This window comes from Apteryx mantelli, chromosome 2 (genome assembly GCF_036417845.1).
Source record: "Apteryx mantelli isolate bAptMan1 chromosome 2, bAptMan1.hap1, whole genome shotgun sequence".
NCBI lineage: Eukaryota > Metazoa > Chordata > Aves > Apterygiformes > Apterygidae > Apteryx > Apteryx mantelli.
This window is the reverse complement of record NC_089979.1, coordinates 122,539,542-122,557,142: the sequence shown is the minus strand read 5'-3', so window position 1 is coordinate 122,557,142 and position 17,601 is coordinate 122,539,542. Positions and strand designations below refer to the sequence as shown.

General features: G+C 42.7%; 1 protein-coding gene and 1 pseudogene across 2 annotated transcripts in view; both read left to right on the top strand.

The window, feature by feature from the left end:
* Positions 1-405: 405 nt before the first annotated feature.
* POMGNT2 (protein O-linked mannose N-acetylglucosaminyltransferase 2 (beta 1,4-)) overlaps positions 406-17,601 on the top strand; it is a 37,564-nt gene continuing 20,368 nt past the window's right edge. The window contains exons 1-2 of one of the 2 annotated variants that reach the window (XR_010883467.1): positions 406-463; positions 12,141-12,437. The gene's annotated coding sequence lies outside the window, so the exon portion shown is untranslated. Of the gene's footprint in view, positions 464-12,140; positions 12,438-17,601 lie in introns of those variants that run through there. The other variant, XM_067291435.1, reaches the window with a different exon arrangement.
* On the top strand, positions 13,558-15,321 carry LOC136991402 (tigger transposable element-derived protein 1-like; annotated as a pseudogene).

Below are 17,601 nucleotides of genomic sequence, written 5' to 3'. Positions count from 1 at the left end.
GCGTGGAGTGACGAAGGGACACCGGCCTGGCGAGCCCCTAAACAACACGAAAACAGCCCAATAACCCTCCCCTCCCCTCCCCCAGCCCTGCCTTTATAAACGGAATAACTCAGCAGGGGCGCCTCGGAGGCCTCTAAACTACAGCCCCCACAATGCCTTTCGGCGCTGCGCGTGCGCAGCGGCCGCCCAGCTCCGCGGGGGCAGCGGGTACCCTCCCCCTCCCCCCCCCCGCCGCCGCCGCGGGACGTGCGCCGCCCCGCCCCGCCGCCACGGCCCCTCGCGGACAGCGGCCGCCCGCGCGCGCCCGGAGATGGCGGCGCCGCCCGCTGCGGGCGGGGAGGCTGCGAGGAGGCGCTAGGGGTGGGGCGGCGCGGCGCGGCGCGGCGCGGCGCGGCGCGGCGCGGCCCGGGGGCGGCGGCGGCGGCGGCGGCGGTTGGCAGCGCGGGGGCGCCGCGGGCGGCAGGTGAGGTGGCGCGGTGCGGCCGGTGGGGGGCGCCGTGGGGCGGCCGTGGGGGGGAGGGGGCTCCCCTCAACCGCCGGCCGCGGGGCGGAGGGGGGCCTGGGGCGGGGGGGCTGCCTCGTTTTTGAGAAGAAATGGGACTGAGTGAAGCGCGCGTGTGGTGGGGGCAGGCCGGGAAATTGGGGGGCTGTTTCGTGGTCAGCGGCGGCTTGGTGGTTAAGAGAGAAGTGTGATATTTTATTTTATTTTATTTTATTTTATTTTTATTTTATTTTATTTTATTTTATTTTATTTAACATCTCCTTTCCTACTATTGCTTTAGCTGTGAAACTTAAGGTATGGTAGCACTGCGCCTCCCCAGGGCAGTGCTGAGCGGCGCGGTGGGGAAGGCGCTACCCCCGGCCCAAGCCTGAGGTGGGCGGGGGGAGAGGTCCCTTGAGCGGCCTGCGAGGGGCCAGCACCTTCCGCCACCCTCTGCCTTGCTCTCCAGAGATTTCCAGTTCCCTGCGCCGAACTCTCCGGTCCCATCTCAGGTCTGCCTTCTGTAAGGCACCAGTCCTGTAGCTGGTCTGTGGGAGCAGGTCAAAGACCATGCTAGTGAGGGTGAGGAGGGGCAGGGGAGTTAACAAATAAAATAAAAAGGCTTGAAATCTTGGAAGAAGAAACCTTTCTTCTTCAAACCTGTGGAGCAAGTGTGATCCAGACCAATAACAGAGAAAAACCAAGGCTGTGAGGGTTATTTGGTCGGGTACATGTAGTGAGAGCTGAAGTTCTCAGGATAGGCTTTTGTAGGTAGCTGCCTGCATCACAGAAATGCAGTTAAATTAAATCTCTAATAACCTCATTAGAGGTCAAAGACACTGCAGATTTAAAGCGTATCAAGACAAGTAAAGATGTAATTAGGCTCTCCTGACAATTTTCCTTGATGCCTGAGTACCTTGGGAATCCCCCTAGACACCTGTCTTTAGCTTTGAATGCTTACCAGTCCTTACCAATCTGGCCCCAGTGGATATGGATGCTGAATTATTGCTTCTTTCTCCTTTTAATTACTGTGTGCTGACTAAGCATGATAGAAAAGTTTGAGTTGCATATGTCTGTTATGCATGTATATTGTGTTTATAGTTATTAGAGTTCAGGCTTACTGATCTGCTGCTTTTCATGAGTACTGTGTTCCCTAGCTTCTTTCTCTCCCTTTTTGATTACCCTAATGTTTAAATGTGTTGCTAAGATAATGGCTGCTAGATTTCTTTTTTGTTAGTGAAGAGAGACATTCTTCTCTGGTGATGATAATAATGACTGTATCTGAACAACTGGTAAATGCAAGGGAACATATTGATGTTTTCACACCAGTACCATAGTTGGATAATTATTGACAAATGCTGACTTCTTAAGTGACTGCTGATTCAGAAGAATCTGTTGACTTTGGTAACAAAACAGTAATGTCTCCTTTAACAGCGATCTCAAAACCTGAAACAATTGAACTGATAGATTGGCTTGTTAGCTCAAGCCTTGGCTTAGCTGAGAACTAGCTCTCATCCTTGAGACTTAAACATCCTTCCTCTTTGGCTTCCTCAGAATCAAGCCTCTTCCCCCAAACAAGTCTGATGTATGTTAAACACATCAGCTGTAAGACTGGGACTTTATTTTGCAATGTCATCTTCATAAATTTGGTAGATACCAAGTGTGGAAACTGGATCTAGGAAACCTGCTTTGTAGTCTGCTTTTCTGCAAAAGCACATTTTTGAAGTGTTTATGCTTCCAAGGTGGCAGTTTTACTTGGAGTCTCCCTCTTGTGTTTTAATGAGCTATCATCAAAGCTGGAGTTCAACCTCCAACACTTGTAAAGTATGCCATGAACATACAGTCCAGCTACCTGGTTAATGTTTAGGGATTAATTACCTAGAGCCAATTCTCTATTAAGCAATGTGTAAAATGGATCGAGTATGTGGAATTCTCTTTCCATTTAAATTTCCAAGCTCCTGAGTCATGTTGCATTATGAACTTATTGAGGTTCATTTGAATAATCTGAAAGTTGGGTACTTTCATTCTCTTTGTTCTCAACCCCCTTTCCTCCTCTTAAAAATTGTTTCTTTAAAGTCTTCTGTAAGTGCTGTTGGTATTTAAACAGTTCCCTGTGACAGCAACCCGTATTCAATTATTGTTCCCCAGAGTTCTTAACAGATTTAGGTCTGTACCCTAACACAGCAAGGTCTGTAGAAGATGTTTTAAAACATGCAGACCTAGACATCCTCCATTAGTGAAACTATCATTTTATTCAAATAAACAGAGCCATGGATGATTTCCCTCAAGCAGAAGACCTGCTTCCTGTTTAAAATGGCTTTCCAACAGGAGTCTGTCTAGGCAGTGAAGGAGCTGATTTTTCTAGGAAGTAGTGGGAGGCAGAAAGAATCATGAAAAAGAAGGTTTTGCAATTGAGAGCAAGTAAACCACAGAGCTAGGACCAGATTGAAATTTCTCATCTGTTAGACAAAATTTTGCTTCTTCACACATGTGGGACACTTAGATCTTTGCTTGTCATACTGGATAGTTGCAGAATTAATTTGGGGGGTTGGAAAGCAGAATGGGTTTGTGGGCCTATAAAGCTTAGGTAGTGGGGGTGGGAAGGGTCAGTGGAGTTTTGAGGAAAATGGGTGACACTTCTTCCCCCCCCCCCCCCCCCTTGCTAGCCACCTTCCTGGGAAAGCCAGCGGCCGTGACTGTGAGACTTTGCATAATCGGCACATAATGTGTATGACAGCTAGCGATGGTCAGTGGCTCTGCTTTCCTGAGTGAATGCACAGCAGGGGACCCTCCTTCTTCTCCCTTTTAGGTCCTCACCCCCTCCTTCGCCTTCTGTGGTAGGGCATGCTCTCTCCTCCACCATCAGCATGCTGCCTGCTCCCACGCTGTTCTGCCTCCTTCTCCCTGCAACTGTCCATCCCTGTCCCAGCAGCAAAGAGGTAGGTGTGAGGTGCTGGAAGAAAGTAGGTTTCTTTTTTCTGCCTCCAAGCATGTGTGAAGGGAAGCATGCAGACTGGGCCTGGCTATATGGGCAGTGGAAGGGTGGCCACTCGCATTTGGTCATGCTAGGCAGCCCTCAGCTCTGCCCACCCTTGGAGTTAGCTGTGAGTAGGGCACTAAACTCAGCGTGGTGGAATTTAAACTGCAAATTTTCGAAGCCAATTACTGGACACAGCCTGTGTCTGACGCGCTTCAGTTTCATTAGCCACCTCCCAGCAGTATCAAGCAACACAGCTCACCTTTGCAGAGATCAGATTCTCATCTGTGATGTTATGAGGTGTTTTTAAAAATAGCTTCATCAGTCGTCTTTAAAAGAACTGGTCTGTTCTGATGGCAATGCCAGCTGGTGCTTCTCCAGATAAGGGACTTGTCACTTTTCTGTGTGTCATGTGTGCAGCTTCTGCCCTATATAGAATACAGTTCAAAAAAGAGATTACAAAATAACCACCAGCCTTGCGTAAAGATTTATGAGTTTGCTTTAGGCACAAGTAATCCTTATTTAATTGATTTGGAAGGTATGTGGATAGGTATATGAAGAATAGAGGATCAAATTAAATGCAAAGTTGAAGGTAATACTTCATATACCTGTGTCTTGAAGAAGTCTTGATCATCAGTTTTCTTATATAACAAAATGAAAACAGGCTAAAGGTCTATTCTTTTTTCTTTCGATCCTAATTAGAAGTTCAGTAGATTTTAAAAGTATCTGAAGGGGGGTGTGAATGTGTGTGTGTGAGAGAGAGAGAGAATGAGAATACATGTATGTGTATATATATACTGTATTTTCATAGGGTGGTGTGGGAAGCTACCAGATGAAATAGTATAAAAGCAATTTAAATCTTTTCTGAAGATCGGAAAAGTAGTTGTGTGCTTGGGCATACAAAGAGCATCATGGGGAAACTGCAAATGCCTGATATACCTAGTAACTCATTTTATAATGGTGAATGCAAGAGCAATGTCCTAATTTAATCATTCCTTTAATATTTTGTGAGAAGATGGCATCCTTGAAAAGGTCTATTAATTCTGTGGGAATTTGATAATGGCTAATTGCTGGGGAATCAGAAGAGAGTGGCAGTCAAAGTACGGCTCCTGACTTCTCTGCTCTCAAAAGGGAAGACCTCCTCAGCCTCATTTGTAAGCTACCATCTTTGTAGAAAATCTTGTTCAAGAATATTCACCAGTGTCCTCAGCAAAAATTGTGAACTCATTGATTGCTCTTGATTAATTGACCTGTGCTCCTTGTACCAGTCATCCACCATTACAGGAAAAAAGCCCTGGGGAGATCATAGCTTTTTGTAGGACCCGGTACGCTGTGAATTTTCATATGACAGCCCTTTATTCTTTCCTTCTATCTCATTTGCTTCTTGCTTCCTTTCCCTTTTTTTTTTTCTTTTCTCTGTTTGTCTTTTTCACCCTGCCTTTGACTTAGGTCTATTCATGTACCTGAAGCACCTGCGGAAGTGTTTGTAGCATGGGACATAAGTACCTATTTGCACTGTAACATCAAAGGATCGCATTTCAGAATTACAACTTTTCCTTTGAACAGGAAGAAAAAAAGGTTCTTGGTTACTATGGTGATGAGCACTATAGGAATACCTTTAAATAAATAAAAATAAACAGCTGATTGTTGGACTTTGATTTGCAGTACTTTCATTGTTTTGCTAGTGAGATATAATTAAATATCAAACAAGTAGAAGGAGGTGACATTTTTACCAGTGACATTAAACATATAATATTATTATGCTTTCAGTTTTCCAGTATTTTTACTGAAAACAATTAAATGTCAAGCTTTTTTTTTTTCTTGACTGTAGAAACTTGATGTTTTGAAAAATCTTAGTCTAGTATCTACAGAAAATGTTTTAGCTGACAAAAGGCACCCTACTAAAAAGGTGGTGTCCATTTTAGGTTTGAATCAGAACACATATTTTAAGCTAAATACCTATTTTTTGTATCTCTAAGAACTATTTATGTGCTGTCACAACATTTAAATTCCAGTCAAAAGTGTCCATAAATGTGTTCCTCTGAAGCATTTGAAACCCCACCAGTACAACACAAAAAACTTCCAAATGTCACTGACTTATTTTTTTCTTCTATGCTAAAATGACAGAGTGAAAAACCTGTGATATGCTTTATTGTAGGGGGCAGGAGGTAGACTTTTTTTGTAAACCTTTGGTTCTTAGGACCATGAGGTAAAAGCTTCTTCTATTATTAAAAAAGGTGATAATTGTAAAATGGATCGGGCTGAGACAAACTGCTATTACATAAGTCAGCAAGTACCCATCAGCCATTGTTAAAAAGCTCTTTCCATTACTAATCTTTGGAGTCCAGTCCAACTTTTTAAAGCACAGCTGCAACCCAATTCTCCACTGGTGCAATAGAGTATTCCACTCCACAGATGTTTATAGCTGCTAGAATGCACTGTACTTAACAGCAAAGGAGAGTTTATAATGAAAGGAACTTTCCTTAGGAAAAGGAAAATGGTTGATTCTAATATATAGAAATAGTCCTTTGTTAAAGGCTCAGTCCAGTTTCTTGGTAGAAACTGGTTTTGCAATTGAGGCCCAAAGAAGGGATTTAGGTCCTAAATTTTGGAGTGCAGCTTGTGCACTGTTAGGGAGTGGATTTACCTTCCACCACAGCAGCAATCTTGTATTTGGAGAGGCTTTCAGATTTCCTAAGAACTTCAAAGCACAGTCCTGTCCTGCTAGATGATTGGTAAAATGGCACCGCCTTATTCATCAGCTTCATTCAGTCTATGTGTTCAGATTCATATCTACTTGCTTTACTGATCTAAAATATATTTGACTAAATGCCTTTTACTTCAGAGCCTGTGTAACTGAGAGCAATGACATGGATATGCTGTTCTTTTCACGATTACGCACACAATTGCATTCCGTAGATCAAAACATACCTCTCTGGACAACTACTGAAGATAGAGGGCAGAGCAGGAGCAAGGAAGGGTATCCATGCAAGTCTCTGCTCAGGCAGTGACAGCCTTGGTTTGATTTGTGTTTCACAGGTCTGTCACTTCTGTCGCCACTGAGCTGCTGCTGTGGCCAGGTTGGTGACGCTCATCTGAAGAGCAGTGACAGCTTTGCTATCTTCCTGGCAGAGAGTTTTCCCCCAAGCTGCTTCTGAACCTGGTGCCTTGTGCTGTGGGACCGTGCTGAGCTCCCAGAGGGTGGTGCAGAATCCTGTTTGTAGTTGTCCCTGACCTCCCTGGCTTCCTCTGCACTGTGTTTTGTGGGGGCTCAAAGCCACAATCAGCAGTTGTTTGTTCTCTACCTGCTGAAAAACTCTCAGATTTGGGGCAGTCTGAGCTTCAGGTGTGTATCAAGGGCATTTTTACCTGCACTGAGGTTAGGCCTTGACAGTCTCTGTTTGGCCTGTGAGTCTCATTTGCTTTTACCGTTCATATGGTTAATAGCAAATAAGGCAGTCCAAGGTTTCTTCCCAAAAGGGCTGTGTTATAGCCCATTGCAAAGGCTGATGAGGTTTGCAGGGAGCCTAAAACAAAGTTGAATCTATGCTCTTTATGAGGGCCACAGGGAGATCAGAAGGATGGGAAACGGGGAGTTTTGAAAGTGCTCTAATTTCATCGCTACTCCCCGGACAAAGAGCTCAGGTTCAGTGCAGCTAGAGTCCATGTGGATGCTGGAGCAGGACTAGGCTCCGGAGTCATTAAGAGAGTTTTCTCAGTTAGAAAGCATTATTATTACTAGTACATACTGCCTTTTAATGGAGCAACATTTTTTTTAAAAATGTCTTTTCTTAGGGTAGGAGAATGAAATACATATACTGATATTAATGATAGAACATTAGGGTGAGGGCAGCTATTGTGTGTCTCCAGCATGGATAGGATGAAGGGGGAAACAGTGATTGTACCAATTTTTTTTCTTCTTCAAAAATTATGTTTTTCTGTTTCCTTTAATGGGTGGATATGATCCAGGACCATCTGGTGGAATTTGCGGATGTCACATCTAGGTTTTCTGATGTATTGCCTGTCAAGTTATATTGTATGTTCAAATGAGTTTCTCATATGATGTGCTGACCACTACTGACAGTTCTGAGATGGAAAGGTGGGAGCTTGGGGGAAAGAAGAGAGGGGAAGAGTTAGCCTTAAAAATGTAACTTTGATTGCTCTTGATTTGTGGGATTTCATTTGTGGTGTATAGGGTTGACTTTTCTGTAAAGAAGGTGGAATGAGTAAACCTTAAACTAAGGAAAATAGTGCATCTAAGGTACCGGAATTAAACTTGAGAGTTTTGTAGTCCACTCCCAGCCTTGCCATTGATTTTTTTTTTTTTAAGGTTTTTTTTCCTCTCTCTTTGACACTGGGTTGCTCACTTTATCTTTTGCTGTCTGTGATTCTCCTTCTGTAGACACTCTCACACTTACTTAAATTGCAGCCTTTCCTTCCTTCTTTACTCCCCAATCATTCTCTCTAACTCCTCAAAAAGGAGGTCTCAAAATACTGAGCTAAGTTTTTTTGCAGATGAGTACTAAGCTGCGCAAACAGATCATATATACCAAAGCAATAAGCAGCTCTGAAATAAGTACATCTTTTTTTTTTCTTGCTTTAATTATTTGAGTATTAAACCAGCAACTTTGTGTTTGATGTAGAGGTGTACAGTGCAGTTGTGTTTCATCACACATTGACAAAGATAATTCTGTACTTTGTAAAGCAGAATCCAAACAAACTACAAATAGCCCAATTTTTGTTCTTCATTTTTTCTGCCATAATTTGAAACCTTGAGTGGCAGTTAGGCCAGTGATAACAAGATTCACTTCGCAACTTGTTATCATTCTTCAATTTTTAATTGCCCAGATCAATAAAAAGTGATTTATGTTTAAACTTTTAAGCTTCTTTGTTTGTACAGTATTGAGAGAAAGCGTAATACAGCTATTTATATATGGGGTGGAAGGAAGCATCTTTGTAAGCAGAGATGGGATTGCCCTGCAAGGGAACATTCAGGTGCAAGTCCTCAATACAAACTCCTTCTCTTCTCCTTCTCAAAGGCTTAGTGGATTTACTGGACTTCCTGCTACTTAGAACCTACATAAATGTTGATGCAGTTGAAGGTAACACTTGAAGAGGAAATCTTTCTTCCATGGGTGTCGGAAGCTGAAGGCAACAGTCCCCAGATTCAGGGGGCTCTTGTTACAGTTCTCTAAGGAGGACACTGGAAAGTGTTTACTTGCCTCTACTTGTTCATGTAGGCAATGCTGGAACAGGAATAGTGTCTCCTTGGTGTTACTTCCTGGCCTGGGGCTGTGGGTGCCTGTCTGTGGCTGTGGAGAGAAGTAGTGTTAAGCTGACCAGTAGAGCCTGAAGACAGGAAAGGACAACAACTGTTTCTTCTCTGATCTCTTGCATACTTTGTGACTTTCAGATAAAGTGACTTGAAAATGATCCAGCTGCTGTGCTGTTGTAGGAAAGGGACTGGGGTACAGGAAAGTCAATATGAGGGAACAGCAGCTCTCTCTCGGTGTAGGCGGATTGTGTTGGATGAAGCCCTGTCCTGGTACTGATCAAGCACCACCTCAGCTGCCGTCAGGACAGGTAGACTTTGGAGGAAACCCCAGAGATGGAGCGTGGCCAAGTTCTCTGTCTCTAACATGTTTGATAGCACTGCAGGGCAGCGAAGCTGGTCTAGTTCATAAACACATTAAATTAACTCTGGGCAAGCTTGCTGGGGTAGGGGTAATGAAGCATGTCAGGAAGGGGCCTTGTGTGCTCAAACATCTGCAGTGGGCTTAACACTGCAGGCAGCATTCCTGCAGGCACATGGCTGGGAGACAGCCAGCTCATGGAGCACGCTGTGCTGTTTGTTAAATGTATCACAGTCCACAGATACAGACAAAATCACAAGTCCAGGCATAAAAGATAAAGTCGGGAAGGAGAGCAATCCCATCAGGAGAAGCTTGTGGGAGGAACTAGATGCAGTCTAGTTCAACTCTGGCTGTGTAGGGCATGTACTGGCATCCTTTTTGAGAGTGCCAGAGTCCATTGCAGCAAAGATTTCTACTTCTAATAGTCTTGACACATCCGTTCTGTTATCCCAGGTTCAGGCAGGTGGTGGATGGATCTGCAGTGTGACTGACATTGTACGGTGCTTCATCTTTATTTCATGCGACGAGGAGGTGGGAGGGCGGAGATTACTTGAAGTGTCTGGCTGGAGACGGAATGTAATCTATCAGTGTTCATTTGGCTGGAGGGATACACAGCCTATATATAATTTAGAAACAGGCTAAAGAATAGGGAATTGTTGTCTTTTAAAGTCAGTGAGCACTCAAGTCTGTTGGTTTAAAATCTTGGCTTGCTGGTACATAAATGTACTGCTATGCATTTTGTATTTACAGTGTGTATACAGTATAAGCACTGTATTTAGAATGCACCAAGGAAGTATGTATGAAAAGTACTGATGTTCAAAGGACAGGCATAAAGCTAGGCCCTTCATAAATACAGAGTAATGTATATTTCCAATATTTAGGCTGAAATGCATGGAATTGCCGTGAATTTATCCTGGTCTGTTCTTCTGAGATCACAATTAATATGGATGTTCTTTTCGTATGTGACCTGCAGCTGTGTGTTTGTTTCTATTGCTGAAAGTAAAGTATCTCTTTCCCACACATTTTTTTCCTTCCCCCTTTGAGTCTTTTTCAATTTTTCTACCCCAAGGCTGGTAATGATATGCTATAGCTAAACTATCAGAGGGGGAAAGGGGGATACCATTGTCTTCCACCTTGCTACCGAGAAATCTATTTTCTGTTTTCTGCAGGGTAGTGAGAGCAAGAGAAATGAGCAGGGTGTTGCTGTCCTTTGTCACAGGCAGGATGAGAAATTGCACGTCCTAGAAAGTTTACAGGTGCATAAGAATGCAAATCCATGGCCTGCGAGGATGTATGGTTACAAGTGCTGATCCAGCCAGTAGTTAAGCATGTGCTTAATTCTAAGCACAAGAGTTCCTTCCATTGTGTGTGTCTATCTGGCACTGTGCTGTGTGGGGTAGGCAAGGGTCTTGCTATGGAAGGGGGATTAATTTGCTTTAGTGTGTTGAAGTGGGAAAGGGAAATGAGCCTTTTCCAGACACCTGGAATAGAGCTCTATGAGGAGTGCAAGTGTTGCTTTTGGGTATTTCTGACCTCGACTCCCCAGCGTGCACTCACGTAGGTTAACCCTAATGTTTCAGTGCTTGTTACCTTGCATCTATGTGCTTCCCTTCCTCAGTGTTTATGCTGTGTCCATGTCTGCCAACCATGGGCAGAACGCCTTGCCTGTGGTTGGAGGGAATGGCATGGAGTGGTACCCTCAGCCTAGGGGGCTGAAGCATTGGAGGAGACTGGGGATGTTACAGGGGAGTGCTGTAATTTTTCCTCCCTTCCAAACTGGAAAAATTGTAAAGGTTTTCAGCAATTTACATTCGGCCCTTTTACCTCCCTCCCAGTATAAAAGCTTTTGGACCAAAGATCCCTATTTCCAAATACTGACTTGACCTTTGCCAGTCTGAGAAATGAACCTTTCCAAGAAGCTTCCCAAAATAGGAGTGGTTTTTTTGTTTGTTTGTTTTTTCCTTCCTGGCCTGCTGGTGGTACTCTACTTTGATCAGAGTGGGTCTAGATCTTTTCTTCATCTGATTCTTGTTCTGGTTGTTCTTTAGCTGAAGCACTCTTTTTGTCTCTGCTTTGTTTTCTCTTCTCCACTTTAGGTCATTTTCATGCCATGTTTCATGCTCTTTTGAATTCCATGGCCTGTTTGCTTTTTGAGGAAACAGCATATTCTTAGCTCTCAGTGCTGTCCATGTGCTTCTGCTGCTGTGAAGCTGTTCCTGCTTGATCTGAGCTTGCATTTGAACTGAGAGGGGAAGCATGTACAGATGGAAATATTTTTATTAAATTTTTTTCTTTGTGCTGAGTTAGATGTCATACCTCTTGCGTCCTTGAGACTCTAAAGGAGAAATGGTGGGCCGAGTTCTCCTGACGCACTGATTTTTATAGCATCATTCATTTTCACTTCATTATACCTCTAACTGGTCCCACACCATTGCAGCTGGCACTGCAATTCCTATATCAATCTCCTACATTTTAGGTGATTTTGATTACTTCACACAGCACAATGAGGTCTCAGGTTTATGACTGGGATTCCGTAGTGCTTAAACACAGATCAAAAAGATAATCTCCACTCTGGTCTGGAGCAGTCTCTGAAAGTTGCATATTCTCCTACTGCACATCCTTCATCCAAGTGTATCTTCTTTTTGCGCTCTCTTCCCTTCATGCCTGTTTCTTTTCTTCCTTCCCTTTATTTCAGCATTATGTCTTCTATACTCTCTTTTTTGATTTAGTTTGTGTTTGAGAGAGAAGCACACCTAAGTCTAAGTATAGTTGGATACCTGGACTTAACTTGGAAGTTTTCCTCAGAAGTGCTTTGTAAGTGAAGAGCTCTGTAATTTCCCCCTTTGGCTTTTAAAGTTTTTTCCACCAAAAGCTGAAAAGTTTCACCAACTCTTTCCATCCTGCCTGCAGCTTTAATTGCCATTTTACTGTCTCACGCACCAATACTTGCTTTCTCATACTTATGGGAGTCGGTGCTGCACAATCTTTACATCTGAAACAATCAACATTGCCCTTTTCCATCATAAAATATTTTGACTTTTCCTTTCAGAGCACACATGCAAGTGTCCTTCTCTTCTGGCTTTTGACTCTGCCATGTGAAATTGAAACTGAGATCTAGAAAACCATTGAGAGGTGGACTTCTCTGCACAGTTGAATCCTGGAGCCCCTTCTTCAGCTGCTAGGTGCTCTGAAAAGAGGTCGAAAGGCATTTTGTTGTTAAACAAGGTATATATGGAGATGGGGATTAAAAATGAGAAGAATAAAAGCTTATTTGAAAAAAAAAATCTTTTTGTATTTGTGAGAAGATGTTTTTTGACCCATCCAGTTCAACTGAGAAAACGTATTTCACAATAAAAATGTTTCCTTCTTTTGGTTATGAAGGTTTCTTTGTGCATGGTGTTAATTTTCTTTCCACTGTGTTACTGGAGTGACGTAGAAGTGAAGGTCTCGTGTTACTGGTTTACCTTCACAATTCACTTACACTATTATTTCTGCTTTTGAGAGGTGTTGGCCTGATGCGATCTCTGTTTTAAACTATTATATTGTAATTAGCATGAAAAGATATCTCTGAAGTCTGATCTGTCTGCTTCTTTGTTACTCAAGGAGCAAAGAGCAGCTGAATTCTGGAGTTTGGATCCTTGGTTGAAAATTTTTGTTGGATTGTGGGGATGTTTTGCTTGTGTAAATTTGGCATTGGTCACTTCTGTTTCAGGGAACCATCTTTTTCTTCAGCACAGAGCTGTGTAGATGCAGGACCATGCTTGCATGAGGCCAGGGAATTGTAATGAATTTCCTAATTGTACTCTCTTATCTCTTGTATCAAGTGGGACTTGCACACAGGAAAATCTTTCTTATTCATCTAGTCATGTTCTCTGACAGAGTAATCGGCAGACCATACAATTTTTAAAAGGTTCCTTTGTGAAGACCTGTGGCTAGCACTGTCTGGAAAATAAGCAGACTCTACAGCTTCTCTTTCCCTTTTAATAACTTCCTGTCTTCAAACTCAGCCTGCTTAGGGTGTTTTTGCTATTTTTTTAACATATAGGCATACCTCGTTTTATTGTGCTTCGCTTTATTGCACTTCACAGATATTGCGGATTTTACAAGTTGAAGGTTTGTGGCAACCCTGCGTCGAGCAAGTCTGTTGGCGCCATTTTTCCAACAGCATGTGCTCACTTTGTGTCTCTGTGTCACATTTTGGTAATTCTCACGACATTTCAAACTTTTTCATTATTACTATATCTGTTAGGGTGATCTGTGGTCAGTGATCTTTGATGCTACTATTGTAATTGTTTTGGGGCACCACAAACCGTGCCCATGTAAGACACAGAACTTAATCGATAAATGTTGTGTGTGTTCTGACTGCTCCACCGACCGGCCGTTCCCCCGTCTCTCTCCCTCTCCTCGGGCCTCCCTATTCCCTGAGACACAACAATATTGAAATTAGGCCAATTAATAACCCTACAATGGCCTCTAAGGGTTCAAGTGAAAGGAAGAGTCGCACGTCTCTCACTTGAAATCAAAAGCTAGAAATGATGAAGCTTAGTGAGGAAGGCATGTCGAAAGCCGAGACAGGCTGAAAGCTCTGCCTCTTGCGCCAAGCAGGTAGCCAAGTTGTGAATGCAAAGGAAAAGTTTTTGAAGGAAATGCAAAGTGCTATTCCAGGGAACACACGAACGATAAGAAAGTGAAACGGCCTTATTGCCGATATGGAGAAAGTTTTAGTGGTCTGGATAGAAGATCAAACCAGACACAACATTCCCTTAAGACAAAGCCTAATCCAGAGCAAGGCCTGAACTTTCTTCAATTCTATGAGGGCTGAGAGAGGTGAGGAAGCTGCAGAAGAAAAGCTGGAAGCTGGCAGAGGTTGGTTCATGAGGTTTAAGGAAAGAAGCCATCTCCATGACATAAAAGTGCAAGGTGAAGCAGCAAGTGCTGGTGTAGAAGCTGCAGCAAGTTATCCGGAAGATCTAGCTAAGATAATTGATGAAGGTGGCTACACTACACAACAGCTTTTCAATGTAGACGAAACAGCCTTCTATTGGAAGAAGATGCCATCTAGGACTTTCATAGCTAGAGAGGAGAAGTCAATGCCTGGCTTCAAAGCTTCAAAGGACAGGCTGACTCTCTTGTTGGGGGCTAATGCAGCTGGTGGCTTTAAGTTGAAGCCAATGCTCATTTACCAATCCAAAAATCCTCGGGCCCTTAAGAATTATGCTCAATCTACTCTGCCTGTGCTCTATAAACGGAACGACAAAGCCTGGATGACAGCACATCTGTTTACAACATGGTTTACTGAATATTTCAAGCCCGCTGTTGAGACCTACTGCTCAGAGAAAAAGACTCCTTTCAAAATATTACTGCTCATTGACAATGCACCTGGGCACCCAGGAGCTCTGATGGAGATGTACAACGAGATTCATGTTGTTTTCATGCCTGCTAACACAACATCCATTCCGCAGCCCATGGCTCAAGGAGTCATTTCAACTTTCAAGTCTTATTATTTAAGAAATACATTTCGTAAGGCTGTAGCTGCCATAGATAGTGATTCCTCTGATGGATCTGGGCAAAGTAAACTGAAAACCTTCTGGAGAGGATTCACCATTCTAGGTGCCATTAAGAACATTTCTGATTCATGGGCGGAGGTCAAAATATCCACATTAACAGGAGTTTGGAAGAAGTTGATTCCAGCCCTCATGGATGACTTGGAGGGGTTCAAGACTTCAGTGGAGGAAGTAACTGTAGATGTGGTGGAAACAGCAAGAGAACTAGAGTTAGAAGTGGAGCCTGAAGATGTGACTGAATTGCTGCAATCTCATGATCAAACTTGAACGGATGAGGAGTTGCTTCTTATGGATGAGCAAAGAAAGTGGTTTCTTGAGAAGGAATCTACTCCTGGTGAAGATGCTGTGAACATTGTTGAAATGACAACAAAGGATTTAGAATATGACATAAACTTAGTTGATAAAGCAGCAGCAGGGTTTGAGAGGATTGACTCCAATTTTGAAAGAAGTTCTATTGTGGGTAAAATGCTATCAAACAGCATCGCATGCTACAGGGAAATCCTTTGTGAAAGCAAGAGTCAGTCGATGCGGCAAACTTCATTGCTGTCTTATTTTAAGAAATGGCCACAGCCACCTCAGCCTTCAGCAACCGCCACCCTGATCAGTCAGCAGCCATCAACACTGAGGCAAGACCCTCCATCAGCAAAAAGATTACAACTCACTGAAGGCTCAGGTGATGGTTAGCATTTTTTAGCAACAAAGTATTTTTTAATTAAGGTATGTACATTGTTTTTTTTAGACATAATGCTATTGCACACTTAATAGACTACAGTATAGTGTAAACATAACTTTTATATGCACTGGGAAACCAAAAAATTTGTGTGACTTGCTTTATTGCAATATTTGCTTTAATGCGCTGGTCTAGAACCAAACCCACAATATCTCCGAGGTATGTCTGTACTTCTCAAGGTCATGCTGTGAGACTTACATTGATTTTGGTGCTAAAAGTTGACCGGTAGTGTTTTAGGGCCCAATTTTTTATGCTGTTCTCTGAATAGCATTTATTCTTGACAGAAGTTGTTTCCTTCAGTGGCATATTAGTGTGAAAGACTGCTCTGAAAGGGGGACAGAATTGAGTGTTTAGACCCTGATTTCTTTAAGCTTAGAAGCCCATGTGTAATTTTAAGCTGTATGTGAATTTTGGACCACTGCTGAGCAACGAAACATCTAAGCTGAGTTTGCGTATAATAGCCTGGCAATTGTAAACACCTTAAGGGAACTTACAGCCTTCTGGCTCTTTCTCTTCTTGTGCCCAGAAAAAGCTTCCCTTAGCTTCAAGGTGAGGGTTGTGCTCCGTCTTCTGAAAAGGAGTGGTTTATAATGTGAAAGACTTCCTGGATGTGATGGAGTTTTACCTTTACTGCTGGCAAGCAAGTAGTCAAGTTTAGTTATAGGATGGCGACAGATTGATACATGGGGCAGTCACTGATGAGCCTTTTGGTGCACTGGAGATTACATAGCCGTGAATTGCTTCATGTCCTATTTTGCTGTTGGTTTCCTCTCTCCCACCTGTAATGTGAATTGAGTGGGAGGTTAATGGTTTGAGAATCAGAGTCCCGTTGCACTGGCAAGCTCAGTTTCTAGTGCTTGCTTCTCAGGCAAATAAGCCTTCCACAAAAGGCTTCCAGAAAGGTGTGTAACACCAGATTCACAGACCTGGGTTTTTTGCACTGACTCGCCATGCTCAGGTTCACCTTGTTGAACCAAATCAGACTCAGGCCAGCATTTCTGTTGTTCTGAATTTATTTGAATTTTGTTGTGAAGCATCCATGTTTTCCCCTTCATCTGTCACAACTGGTGGGAGGAGTGGAGTGAAGGAAGAGGATGATGGGTGCAAGACAAAAAGCTGCCCAAAGATTAATTTGCTGTGTATTTTCCTCCTTTTGAAAGGAGGGAGAGAAACACCTGGGAAAATAGGTCATCTGACCTCCAAGCACATGGATGAAATACCCTGTCCTTTCTAAGAGGCATGCTGATGTTGCACTACGGCAGTCACTTACTCAGCACTAACACTGTATGACCAGATTCATTTTGAGGAGACAAGGTGGTTTCCTGTGTATGTGTATTTTTACCGCCTTTTGCTAAGTTAGGGCCCTTGATGCTGATCACTTTTTAATGATTTGTTTTTATCCCTGCTCCTTGCTTCCGGCTGTTTGTTCTTTGCTGCTTAGGTTATTACTCATGTTCATCCAGAGACCTCAGAGTTAATAGAAAATGAAGACTGGAGTTGCTGTCCCCTTCCCTTCTCCTGTAAGGTTATCTGGGACAGCTTCACACACATTTATATGTGGTTTCACAGCTCCTTGGCTTCTGACTGTGTTAACAATTGTGTCACAGGTTTAAAACTAAAGCTGCGAAGGTAGCAGCTTATTGAAATTAATTTCTTTAAATTTATAAAGTCACTGATTAATCATTTTTAATGCATGTATAAACTTAAGAGCAATATATAGTCCATATTAAGTGTAACCTTTTATATGAATTTTATATTATTCATATATATATATATAACACACATATATATTTTAACCACAAATTTAGCACAGAAGTCAAAGTCTAGTCATTATTCAAAAAGCTCTTTAGTCCTTGCTTAATTTATGTGTATGCCAGTATCCCGTGGAAACGTAGATTAACGCTGTTAAACACATGCTTGTCTTTAAGCATTAAATGTATTCAAATAAATTAGAGAACATTTTTTGTTTTAGTATATTTTGTCATCATGATATTTAAAAAAAAAAAAAGTGGGTATTTTGTATATCCTTAAGTCACTTGGCAAAATGGCTATTTTTCTAGTCAGTCTTCCACCTCTGACTTGGTTGGTTTGTCCTTTCAGGTACTTGCTGCATTAATATAGGTGCAGACTGAGCCTTCATAGGAAAGCTAGAGGAGCTTCTTGTGGCTACAGCTTTAACCCGTTGCATGGGAAGGAGGGTTGGCTACCCCAGCAGT